Source organism: Triticum urartu, chromosome 1A (genome assembly GCF_056163025.1).
Source record: "Triticum urartu cultivar PI428250 chromosome 1A, HENAU_Tu73, whole genome shotgun sequence".
Classification (NCBI taxonomy): Eukaryota; Viridiplantae; Streptophyta; class Magnoliopsida; order Poales; family Poaceae; genus Triticum; species Triticum urartu.
In genome coordinates, this window is record NC_141873.1 from 170,463,303 (window position 1) to 170,477,276 (window position 13,974).

Below are 13,974 nucleotides of genomic sequence, written 5' to 3' on the forward strand. Positions count from 1 at the left end.
CTGAATTTTAATATTACTAGTACAAATGCCCGTGCGTTGCACCGGGCAAAAAATAAAATATAACCTACTCCACGTGCCACTATGCAACATTTTTTAATCAAATTTCATGAGGACATTATCCTCTAGTGCTTTGGCACCAATCACCCTTCTACTTCTTCCTTTATCCATTGTCTGTGTCTCTCCAGTCAAAGCGCATTATCATCATCAATGGCATGTGTCATTCGTAACCCTCCCACGCCCACACTTCGAATTCCAAACTCGTAACCACGCCATCAGCACTCAGCATCAAGTTCTAACTACCATCGCTGACATGTATGCACCATACTCAGCACCCTTCTAATCGGCTCACTCCTTCATTTGCCATTCCCTCCTCTTTATTCTCTTTGTAATCAGATCATGTAATAGTGCAACTGTAAATTCCACTCAAACGCTGCATCGGCTCACTAAAGTTAGGTAAGTCACTGAACACTTCTTTGCAAACCATTTATTTATATTAGAAAATAAAAGCATGAAAATGTATACTAAGGGCGTGTTTGGATCTCCTCCAGCTCCATGCTTCAGCAAATTCTGGAGCGGAGCTGAGCCGAACGAAATATCCCCAAGAAGCTAGCTTCGAGAATTATCTATCGATTGTAGTGTAAAAATCTGGAGCGAGGAAGACCCAGCTCCACAAAAATCAGAATCTCAAGTTCCCCTATATTACAGCTGAAATGCCACCGCCAAAGATAACGGTTCGCTCAGCCATGCAAAAGAAAATGATTCAACCCACGATAGCCAGGCATCGCTAGGAATATCTCCCCTCGACAGGCATCTTGGTCCTACACAGTCCAGCAACTGCTCCAAGCCCAAAATCGCGATGGGAAGCTGATTTAGTTGCCGAACGGAACGAAATCGTTGCATGGAGTGAGAAGCCAAGAAGAGAAGCTAGATTTGGGGAGTTTTGTGAAGTTGGAGGAGGTCCGAACAGGCCCTAAGTTTTCTGTTCCTGCCAGGAATTTCAGGACTTAGGTCTTAAACTTTATACAGATAGATTCTCTTGTTGCGCAGCAGAATGGTTGCTGCCATTGACACGCATAGAAAAAACTTGAGAATTGTAAGTGTACTGAAGTGTGGAGTACACAACGTTTTCAGTCTGAGCTGGTTGAACCTTTGTTCTAGACTATCTTTTTTTTTTGGTTTTATGCCACGATGCTACTGGTCTGTGTCGTTCCGTATCCTTCGATAGTGGAACCATATCTACTCTAGGTCGTATGAAAAGAACACAACATTATCAATTTGGACTAAGATGACCAATACAAATCTTTCATGAGATCGTGTGGCGCTCAAACAAATGTACAGAGATCAGACAACAACATTGAGTACTCGTACAGGCATACACCAGGCATAACAATTAACAAATGGGAGTGTACTGCTCCAATTCCTTACGAAGCGGAAGGCTGTAAGCTACAGAAAGTAGGCAGCGTAATTTAGTCCAAGAATCCAGAAATGAACTAAATCATTATTAGGTACATATAATGAGAAGAACAACAAAAATTGTAGCAGTTAAGTATTAACATGAGCGCGTAAAAATCCAAGAACTAACAGCTCTCTTGGGCCATTGCCAGATTATTATTTTGTTCCATAGTATTTTCAGATTTCTTGGCACGACCTTGGGCCATTATCGTATCCTCACCTTCTTGTGTTCAATGCCTACATTTAGGTTATCGTCTGAAATCTTTCAACCAACAACACGGCTATAGTTGTTATTTCAAGGAAACAATATCAGAAGGCACATTACCTAAACTGAACATGTAAGGCTCTACATTGGGGTATCATCAATTTTCACAAGAAAACCTAGAAAAAATAGAGTTTGTAAACAGAGAAGTCTGCCGAGCGATGTTCGACAGTGATCATGGCATAGTTAGGATAGTTTCAAGAGGAAACAGTGTCCAGGAATTTTGCAAGGCACTGTGTAGTTTGAAACAGAAACAAACAAAGTTAACTGCTAGTTCATAAATCAAAATAAACCCATCTATTCAAAATAAAGAGAAGATGCAATACATATAGAATAGATGAGGTACGACATTGGCACTATGCACTTCCTTTACCATTGCAAACATTTGTGAAATAAGATACAGTCAATTAGCAAAACCATGTTTTATTGGGATGATAATAAAGATACAAATTGGACCTCAACGATGATCTAAGCCCTCACATATTTTTTATGGTAGTTTAGTATTATCTATATGTTTTTCCCTTCTGGGATAATGGATGGTAAATATATTGTCCCAATATTATGCATACATCCAATATTACTCTCAGCCATACTTTTCTCATGAGAAAATTGTTTCTACATAATATCCAAGTCTAGACTCTAGATTTAGAAGATGAAACAGAGGTAGCAACAGCAGGAAATGCCTTTGACAGTTCACACCAACAAAGATTCATGTACACCATGTTTGCTTATAAACTGACTCATACCATAGTCCACCCAATTTGCAGATATAGAAAAAAGCTTGGAATTGTTGTAACTCGAGTCATAGTTCAACTGACATAGACATACCTTGCCTGGATACCGAGATTGTCGAGATAGATGAGAAGAGGGCACTGACAAATATCATCAAGAATGTGAAAAATTGCTGCTTGCAAGGCACATGGATGGTGGGCGTCGATTGCTGGCCATGCTTGTGTTTCAACGCACATCACAGTGCCGCACCTTCCTTGATCAACATGTATGACACCTATGCAATGCAACACAAATTGATGACATGAAATAGCGGGAAAAAAATCAATCGCTCGTTCAAAAATACTAGAAGAATTCAAGCACACCACCTACATCTTTCTTGCCGATCTTCATGGTCATCTCCTGTAACACACTGAGGTCTTTGACGCTCCACTGCATAAACTGTGGGATGAATAATAGCGACATCATCATGAGAAAGGACTCCAGGAAACAACATGGTCATGGTCATTCCATCGGGGGCGGTGCTGAGGACAAGATATCACACCAACTGGTACTACACTTTTCGTGAAAAAGTTTGGTAGTATAGTTTGTTGAGAATCATGTATCAACACAAATCTTATCAGTACATGAGCCGAGGTGGAAGATCATATATGTACCTATAATTGTGTATATCTAACATTATATACGATGGAAATGCATCCAATGAGGCATAGACGAAAACCTGGGTGTAGTGGCTGACAAGAAAGGCGGTGGGGGCTGGAAGTTGCCGAGCTAACTGCAGAAAATCTGGGTGGCTGACAACATCACGTTGATCAGCATGTAGAACATCACGGCTGGCGTGGCTAGAGGCGCAAGCAGTGGTAGCTCCAGCGCCGTCACTAAGGCCATGCTAGTGCATCTAGGCAATGAATTTGATCCTACCATAATGGTGATAGGGTAATTAGTTTTTTATGAACTGTACACCACATACTTTCGGACCAGATTTCTTTCTACTATTGTCTATCACAAACGGAAAAGAGTAGCACATACTGCATTGTTGAGAATTATATGTGGGCTCCAATAATCATATAATTACACTGATTCATCAGACTCATAAGAAAATTAAGAGCATCTAGCTATTACAGTTAAAGAGGAGATGCACTTGTATAGTGCCAAGAACAAAACATGGATTGCTCTAATACATAATATCAGAAGAAATACATTTCTACCATTTACAGAAAAAAACTTGCACTAATTAAAAGGGATCACCTGTACTTACCTTTACTATAGGAAAATGTCTAAAAATATTGCAATAAACTGAAACTAATGCAGAGGATAAAAATTATGGTGGTTGTATCCTGTCATTTGGGGAAACATCTCAACAGTGGCTTTCCCAAATAGTACCCCAATTTCTTGTATTGATAATGCACAAATTCATCTTGCAGACAAATCAGTAAAACTGAAAATATGTGTTACAATTGATGGTGCTTTTCATGTTCTCATGAACATCTACGTTAGAATATAAAAATGTAGGCTCATCTCCAGAAACGAAGAAAACATTAATGTATCTTCTATTAATTGCTGAAGAATAGACCAGGCAATTTCCGAGGTTTAGAGTACTCACGTATATGTTATCAATCGAGGGGCTTCAGGTAGTGTAGCTCTTCGCTGGCTGAATGACGATGGCTACCATAGATTTGCATCAAAATTATGCTTTAACTATAAACTGTACTCCTATGTATATGATTTGCATGTAAAAACAAAATGATCTGAAGACATAGATTACAAACTGATAAATACAAATCTTAATGGCACTGTGTCAGCTTGCTGCCTCCCTAGTGCTTCCCAAGAACCATGGTGCGAGCTGAAACTGTAAGGCCACTCTGCTTTGGTTAAGCCATAGTAGACTGCTTTACCTCCAGGCAATAGGGTAATTTGTCTTAGACTACCTATCAAGAAAGATGATTCAACTGAGTTAAAAAACAACCAGCCCTTGTCATCACACCCTTCCTTTGCCTCGAGGAGTGAGTAGCTAATGCTCCAAATTAGAGCAATATGACTTTCAATGCGCAGGAAATTTCACCTGGATCCGCTCTATAATTTACGGATCACTATAACTATCTCCCAGACTAACTTTTTCATTCACACCTCTACAACTCCACAATCTTTCTTATGCAACTTGCTAGTGACAGAGATGACCAAATCAATGGCGAGTTCTGTAATAAAATTGCTGCTCGATTCTTCCAATTACCTCATCAATTTTGCCATTAATTGAATAAAATAACAAAGCAATCACATCATCTATTCATAATCCGCATAGACATAAGGGAGGAAGAATGCACTGTGCTTCTCTGGATCCTATTCATCGGGGATGTGGAGGATAGCAATGGGAGGAGGACTCGCGACGGTGGGCCTCTGCTTGTCGGCATGGACCACGGCTCCTTCGAGAAGACTACCATGTCGGATACCGTCGGCTGGACTCTACGCCATGGTCAGGGTCATCCTCCAGCGTGGGCTCTCGCAGGTAGGCCATGGAGGAGTGAGGCGACTATGAGGAACACGAACGCCGCAAGGTGCCGTGCGACGCTCCAACTTTCGCATCCTGCTTCTGGTCCCGGCCCCCTCTATGCTGGCTCGTGCTCCGGAACCGCCCTTGCGCGACGGCTGGGTGGGTTCTGGCAGCGCGACAGCGAGGAGGAGTCTGGCGGCGCGACGGTGAGGTGGAGTTCGGTGGCGTGTGACGACGTAGTAGGGGGCGGCGGCGCGCTGGAGGTGCCGACGGGATTGGGGGTCATGGGTCGTACGGTAGATGGGTTATTTTCTGCAGGGGGCGCGGGTTGAATACTTTAAACAACATGATGTTTTGTGCAAAAACGAAACGTTTTCTCAGATCCACTTAAAAGGGGACTGTGCGTTGAATTCTCAAAAAACAGAGGGGCTTCTATATAAAAACGCCGCGAAGGTGAACCCGACGGACTCAACCCGTGCTTTATTATTAGGGAAAGACTTCAGATATATGATTAAACTCTTCTAAAAGTACACACATACCTTGCGCCTCATCGAACCGCTTGTTAATGCGGTCGATCTCATCATCAGTCAACTTCAGCTTCCGATTGAGTTCATAAACTTCAGCGTCCTGGGCGGTAGCCGCCAATAGGGAGGCCTGTTATCCAATAGACAAGTACGTCACCTCCTGCGATTGCTACTCGATCCTTTGTTCAGCTTTTTTCAAATCCAAACAGAGTCTTACGGGCTACTATCTATACACAGGCACATCTCCTTCATATGAAAAGTGTCCATGAGTATTACGTCGCATACGTCGAAGCCTATTAGCAGGCTGGTGAAGGCTTCGTTCATCCCTCTCTTTGAAGACTTAACATTCTCAACCACTGCACCCATCAGGGTGCGGTGCTCCTCCGTGATGGCGGCACGTTGTAGTGCTCCCACCAGAGTATTCGTCGCCTCTGTATTAGTGGAGGTCGCCGTCTGAGTTGATGCTCCCACCTCCTTCGAAGGGGGTTGCTCACTTGATTCCGGAGCCATATGGGTCTCCGGAATAGTGTTCGGCTGGGGGCCGGACTAGTCAGGGCCCCCGCCGCTAGTCTCCATGGGGGTTGCACCCCCATGTTCTCAGCAGCCGAGGCCTTACCCTCGGGTGCCCTCGTGGCAGCCTCGCTCACCCCTCCGCAGCCTGGAGAGGTCCTTCCGGACAACACCTCGGTGTCATATGCGGCGGTAGGCGGAGAAGCTCGTGGAGGCGTCTTGCTCTCTGCCATCTGAGGTGGGAGAGAGCTCCCCTCAGATAATGAAGGATTGGGGAGGTCGCGAGAAGGGCTGAAATACACACAACATAATATGTTATATTAAAAGCATAGAGGACTGAATACTTGTAACGAATCCTTTGGCACTTAAGATTTGGCCAGGGGCTTCACCCTAGGGAGCCTCTTGGGGATGTGTTCGGCATCCGAATCCGAACCATCCGAGAGGGTCATCTTCCCCCTCTTGGACACCCCCTCCTCCGGGTCTGTAGAGGCCGCCCTTTTCTTTTTCTTCCCCTTGAGGGGAGAGTCACTTTCCGCCTCCTCCTCCTCTTCGTCTTCATCTCCCTCATGGCAGGAGGGGACTTCGGTTTCTCTGGACACAGTGACCGAAGTACCTTTACGGCGGAGGCCGCCCTTGGCCTCCTTACTCTTCTTCTTGGCCTTCTTCTCCGGCCCCTGATAGGGCGCCGGAACCAGCATCTTTGTGAGCTGGGGTGTGGCCCAATCTTCAGGCAGCAGAGCTGGACACTTGATCCGCTCCGCCTTCATTGTCTAGCCCTGTGAGAGGGACAGACACTCATTATGCCTAAGGATTTATGGACCGAACTGTATATTTGAATAAAACACTTACCGGAGTAGCCGGATTCGCGCTGTCGATCTCGATGTCTTTGGTCTTCTTCGGCCGCGAATACTGGGCCTTGAAGAGCAGCTTCCTGATCTCTTCGTGCGTTGTGCCGAAGAAGTGCTGCAGGGTCTGGGGACCTTCCGGATTGAACTCCCACATATGGAGAGGCCGACGTTGGCAGGGGAGGATCCGGTGGAATAGCATCACCTAAATCACGTTGGTGAGGCTGGTGTTCTTGCTTATCATGTTTTTGATGCGCTTTTGCAGCGTCATCACTTCCGCGGTCGACCCGCAGTCCAGACCCTTGTTGGTCCACGACGTGAGCCGCATAGGCGGTCTGGATCTAAACTCAGGAGTGGTCACCCATGCGGCGCCACGGGGTTCGGTGATGTAGAACCACTCCTGCTACCATACCCCTTAACGGTCTCCATGAAGGCCCCTTTGGGCCAAGTGGTGTTGGGGAGCTTGGTCACCATGGCACTGCCGCAGTCCACGTGCTGCCCGTCGACCACCTTCGGCTTCACATTGAAGACCTTGAGCCATAGGCCGAAGTGTGGGGGATGCGGAGAAGCGCCTCGCGCACGACGATAAGCGCTGAGATGTGGAGGAAAGAATTTGGGGCTAGATCATGAAAATCTAGCCCATAGTGGAACATGAGGCCACGGAGAAAGGGGTGGAGAGGAAACTGTGGCCCGCAGAGAAAGTGGGGGATGAAAACAACCCTTTTGTCGGGCTCTAGAACGGGGATGACTTGCTTCTTAGCAGGGAGCCTCTGCGCGACGTCCGCAGTCAGGTACCCTGCCTCATGGTTGAGGGTTGTGGTCGTCATGCAGAGCCGGATACAGTTCTTTTATTCAGAAGATTCCTTTGAAGTATTCGGAGGTGGAACCCGCCTTGCAATGCCGAAGACAATCTGCGCCCCGACCATATCATCATTGAAGACTGGTTCTGGGGCTACTAAGGGAGTGCTGTATTAAGGGGTCCTCGGGTGTTCGGGCTGTATGATATGGGCCAGATTGATGGGCCGTGAAGATACAAGGTAGAAGGCCTTCCCTCGTGTCCGGATAGGACACTCCTTTGTGTGGATGGCAAGATTGGCGTCCAGATCTATAGTTTCCTTCCTCTATAAACCGACTCTGTACAACCCTAGGCCCTTCTGGTGTCTATATAAACCAGAGGGGTTAGTCCATAGAGACCATCAGAATTCATATATGATAGACATCTAGGGTTCTAGCAATTATGATCTCGAGCTAGATCGACTCTTGTAACCCCTATACTCATCAAATACAGTCAAGCATGATGTAGGGTTTTACCTCCATTAAGAGGGCCCGAACCTGGGTAAACATTGTTTTCCCTGTGTCCTTAGTTACCTTCGATCCTCAGACGCATAGTTTGGGACCCCCTACCCGAGATTGGTCGGTTTTGACACCGACAGCGGTCATATTGCGCTTTATTATCACCGGTAGCAAACTTTGATTCCAAGTGGATGTAATATGTCGTAATTTCTTTACTGTATAGTCTAAGTTTATTCTTGGCAGGTATGCTGTAATTTAGGACGGAAGGATCAGTGGATCTCAGTGTTGCCGGTCTTCAGGCCAGCCCATTACTCATATGGGCCAAAACGTGGGCCTATAATCATCTTGGGCCATTAGTAGGTCTAAACATATAGTAGTTTTCCGCCTTAACAGTCCGAGTAAAGTTCTGGCCAGCTGGGCTAGAAAATACCGTGGGCATTTAACAGGCTAAAACCTAGATTGGGCTAGCATTGAGCCGAAAAATTCACGGGCCAATACAGGCCAAAACTGCCAAAGGCCCATGTTCGTCCCAAATAGGACGAGCCATTAACAGGCCAAAATATATCTCGGGCCTATTTGGCCCAATAAATTATGGGCTTTAAGCAGGCCAGTATCCACGCGGGCCATAGGCCCGAAAGTGTCACGAGCCATTATCAGATGGGTTGTAAGGAGGCCGGGTTCAACGCGGTTGTAATGAGGCCCAACTTTTACACGGGCCATTAACAGGCCGATAGGCCAGTTGGGCTGAAATTTATCCACGAAGACTATGGGCCGTTAAGAGGCCTAAAGTTACTTCGGACAAGAAATAGCCCGGTTTCTGCATGGGCCGTTAAATGGACTAAAGTTAAACCGGGCCGACAACATCCCAGATGCAACACGAGCCGCTAACAGGCCGAAACTATTATCGGGCCGATCTGGTAAACGGGCATTTAACAGGCTGAAATACAAACCTGGCTTAGAATGGGCCGAAAAGAACTGTGGCCTGCTAACAGACCTGATCCGATATGGGTCGTAATTTTTCCCAAAATATGGCAGGCTGTGAATGGGCCTTTAGCTGGCCCGACCTTTTTACCTTAAATGGGCCACTGTTGGGTTGTGCCACATGTTGACATATCATAGGCGTCTTCTGTCCATTGTAGGAACGACATATGTCCCAATGATGAGCTGACACATGCATTATCCGGTGAATGAGAATTTTACACGTGGAAAATCCCCATTGGTCGGGGCTGTTAACGGGTTATCGGATCCAAACCGGAACTCGATAGCTTAACGGCGACCCATTACGGTGGATGCCACGTGTCAGTCACCCTAGACGAAAGCACTTCTATGAGGCACGATTTATCGTCATGGAACACTTCTACGACAGCACATGTATGACTATCTTGATTCTGTCATAAAATTGTCATTGATGTACATACATGACAGGAAACATGACCTACTGTGACAAACACGTATCATCACGGAAGTGTATTTTTTATAGTGATCACTTATATTACTGGACACAATTGGATCAGTCTATTGTCTGAGTATAATTTGAAGCCCTGTGATGAACGGCGATTTGGTTTAACAAACACGCCACAATTAGTCCTTCTCACGTTTAAAAGAAATGAAGAAAAAGACTGTATGAAGGTCACGGAGCCTTGTCAAGTTAGAAAGCTGATCATAGCAGACGTGAGACGATCGCTGCTGTCTAGCACATCGATAGCACCTGCACCAACGGATTGAGCACTGGCACCTTCTCCGGCGGCACTTGCTCTAGCACTGATAGCGGAAGCAGCTCAGTCTGATCCACTTGAGGATTGGGCACCGACCACGTCAGTGGATCAGGATTATCTACCAGAGGATCGGGCATCGACACCGGCACCAACTCCACAAGGAGCACCATCTCCGGCAGCAGCAGGGGAACTACCAGTCGCAACGACTCCGGCACCTGCACCAACATTTGAAGTTGCACTTGCATCTCCTCCAGCCCATGTAGCGGCAACGGATCCAGCAGTTGCACCAACAATAGACTGGGCTGCAGTTCGCACTGCATATACCAAAGTCCTTACAAAAAGCGACATCTCCACCTTCTTGGTAAGCATTGGCCGCCCCAAGTGCTTTATTCTTTTTTCTTTGCACACATGTTGTTTCACATGATTCACTGTGTTGATCTAACTGTCTGTGTATGTATTCTTGTTTGCAAACAGAGAATTCCTAGAGCAACAAGGGAGTCGTTGAACAATCCGGACGACCATTGCCAAGTTTCTCTTACCATGCGCAGCCTTGGTGTGAATGAACCTGCTCATTATACCGTAAGTACAAAGGATGGTCGCATGATGATTGATGCTAAAGGATGGTCAAGTTTCAAACCTAATCAAATCTTGCAGTAGGGGATGATGTCAAAATCAAACTTTCTCGGCAAGGACAGCTGGTCGAAATCAACTTTGAAATTCTTCAGTAGCAGCACGCAACTGCCGAACTGATCTATCCTCCAAGAGATTTTGATGTAATAATATGGCATGATGTAATAGTATGACAGTATTATTTATCATGTAGGATATTGTGAAAGAATTGCAACTCCGATTGCTAGTTAGGAACTGTTGTTCGATTTCATTCTAACAGCTGCCGTGCTTTATTCAATTTTCTGTATTCGCCTTGTGACAGCATCTAAAACCAGCATCGTACCGACCGCTTGCAATATGAAATGTGCCAAGTTAGAATATATGAACCCGTAAACATGCAGGCCCACCGGCCTGTGGCCCAAAGTCCAGAACCGTGAGCTTGTCTGAATATTATATTCTTAGCTAAACCCCCATATTATGTTATATATATCCCCCTTGATTTTTCTTATGTATAAAGTTGTGATATAAAGATTTTTATATTTCTTTACAGAGGGAGTATCTCTCTGTCAAAAATATATTTATGTGTAACTAATTACTCCTGCCTTTCAACTTCCTTTCGCTGATATGTGGGGCATCCGGCAATGGGGTCCACGTGACATGCACCAAATTAGAGTGCACAACTGCACGGTATACTCACCCTGGTCGTAGCGCCGCAGTAATGCCCAATGAGCGTCAAATCACAAAAAACCCTAGTTTTCAGCTTTAGCAGTAAGCTAGACGGACGAAGCAGCAATATTTCACTGGGCCTGAATCCCTTTCTCCCTCGTCTGCTTGTTAAGAGAAAACCCCCTCTTGGTGATTGCATAGGGTTTTCTCATGGAGAACCTGGTATGAATTCTTCATCCATCCCCGATAAATCCAAGTCCCTTGGTCGCTTGTAATCCTAGGATGGCAGCTGCCGACATTGATGCATTTTTCTTCCTACTGAATCTAGTGTGTTTCATTTCAATGCCCAAATTGTGAGGACCCTGCAAGTTTCTGTGCCCTCGGCAAGACACCACACTTGTTCCTTCTGATCCTAACATAGGATTTTAAAGCACGCACAGTATGTTCCCAGAATCCTCTTTTCTATCTGGGAGGGTGGGGGGTTTTGAACATGCTGCCGACTAATTTGGAAATTTGGATTGCTATATTTGGATAAATGGTACTAGTGCCATGGTCAACACTAACGTGGAGGAAATTATTTCTAGATTTCATTAAGGAATACATTGTGTTCTCATATTATTTTTCCTGCAGTGCATTCCTTGCTCTATCAGAACACATGTATAAATCTCGTGTCTTTGTGTTGCGAGTTTGTGGAGTTCATCCGCGAGATCTTAGCGAGCTAGGGGGTGCTTCGATAGGGAGAAAACCTTCGCGTGCACCCCAGTGTTCGAACCTCGAGGGTTTTGCTGGAACCCGTGATCCAACATTTGGCGTGCCAGGTAGGGGTCCGCCGAAGCTTCCTTTTGTTTCTCCATGCCCCGTTGCTCCGTCGTCTCCATGGTAGACACGCGCCGTGCTCATGTTGAGCGCCGGGCTGCCCTCGCCGCCCGCGTCGCTCGGACGGCTCCCATCGGCGGGCCACCTCGTCGTTCCCCGTCGCCTGCCGCCAACGCCGCCACCGGCCCGGCGGGGAACGAGCAGCAAGCATCCTCGCTGCACCCCTTGGTGCGGCGGGACGGCCACACCGCCAATCCATCGCTGACCCCGGCCGGTTCTTCTTCCCATGCATGTTTCCCGCCCATGGACACACGGGCAGCGCTCCTCATGGAGCACGAGCTCCTGCGCTACCGACCGGTCGATGACCTCTACGAGGACTGGCTCGACCGCAGCGCCGAGCTTGTCTGCACCGCAGGGGGCACCCCTGCGCCGTCCCTCTCTCCGCCTCGCCCTCCGCTAGCTACGGTCGACGTAGCTCATGGAGCGCCTCCACCACCTCTGACCCAAGACGGCGTCCTGGCACCAAGGCGCACAGCTCCACGACGCGACCCGCTGCGTCCCGCACCCGTGCGTGAGGAAAGAAGCTGTTAAGAAGTCCCTCTATCGCAAGAGAACGCTCTGCCGCTCCTCGTGCCACCACGCTAGGACCGGTTGCGGCGGCTAGACCACGCGCCACCTATAGCGGCAGGGCGCAGATCCCATCAGGACCAAGCTCCACCCCCAAGGCGGGCCCCGGTGACCACAGCTGGCTGCCGCGCTTTCACCCCCGAGCTGTGTAGCGTCGCCTGGCCGGGCAAGTCAAGCCGGATCTGCCTTCTCGCTACGACGGCACCCCCGACCCCACGGAGTTCTTGCAGCTCTACGAGCTGAGCATCGAAGCAGCCAATGGAGCGAGCAACCAACTTATTGGAAATCATACATACTGACGTGTGCGGTCCAATGAGTGTTGAGGCTCGCGGTCAAATCGAAAGAATGAAAAAGTATGGACTGAAGATGAATCCTTTAAAGTGTGCATTCGGCGTATTAGCTAGCAAGTTTTTGGGTTTCATTATTCTTGAAGATGGCATAGAGATTGATCCCAAAAAGATAGAGGCCATACATAAAGTGGAGGCTCCAGCATGAAAGAGAGATATGCAAAAGTTCCTTGGCAAGGTCAATTATTTGAGAAGGTTCATAGCTAATCTATCAGGGAAAGTTGATGCATTTACTCCTATCCTTCGGTTAAAGAATGATGCTGATTTCACTTGGGGGCCAAAACAACAAGAAGCATTTGATATGATCAAGAATTATTTGTGCACTCCTCCGGTGATGAAAGCACCCAAGCATAGGGAACCCTTCAGATTTTACATTGCAGCAGAGGAAGGAGTTATTGGTGCTGTTCTAACTCAAGAGACCAAAGGAAAAGAGCATGCTATCACTTATTTGAGCCGCCGCTTATTGGACGCAGAGACAAGATATACATTTATTGAAAAATTATGTCTATGTTTATATTATGCTTGCAAAAAATTGAGACATTATTTAGTACCGAGTGCTTGCATAGTAGCTTGTCAAACTGATGTCATTAAATACATGTTGCATAGACCAATTCTTAGTGGTAGAATTGGCAAGTGGGCTTATGCTTTGATTGAATATGATTTGGCTTATGAATCTCTAAAATCCATGAAAGGCCAATTCATTGCTAATTTTATTGTTGAACATTGGATTGATGACAAGCATGATGTTGATATAAACCTTGTCTCAATAGTACCATGGAGATTATATTTTGATGGTTTAGTTTGTACCAATGGCCAAGGTGTTGGTATTGTTTACATATCTCCTCATGGTGCTGTTTTTGAAGCCTCATGCCGCTTAGAATATTTTTGTACAAACAATCAAGCCGAATATGAAGCATTATTATTCGGGCTAGAGATGTTACTTGCTATAGGTGTTACACATATTGAGGCTTATGGTGATTCATTACTAGTGGTGCAGCAAATATCCAAAGTCTTTCAGTGTTTGGACGAATCACTTAATGTTTATCTTGATAAATGTCTAGATATAATTTCTACTTTGGATTGCTTTAGCA

The 13,974-nt window shown here is 46.3% G+C and overlaps 1 long non-coding RNA gene across 2 annotated transcripts; it reads right to left on the reverse strand.

Annotated features, from left to right (window-relative positions):
• Positions 1-313: 313 nt before the first annotated feature.
• Positions 314-5,241, reverse strand: LOC125553735 (uncharacterized). Of its 2 annotated transcripts, XR_007304175.2 has the most exons (4): positions 4,047-5,241; positions 2,816-3,360; positions 2,543-2,720; positions 328-1,443 (listed from the first exon to the last, which is right to left on the reverse strand). It is a non-coding gene; the product is annotated as an uncharacterized LOC125553735 (long non-coding RNA). The 2 variants fall into 2 exon arrangements; XR_007304173.2 differs by having other exon boundaries at positions 314-1,443; positions 2,816-5,241.
• Between the last annotated feature and the right edge of the window lie 8,733 nt (positions 5,242-13,974).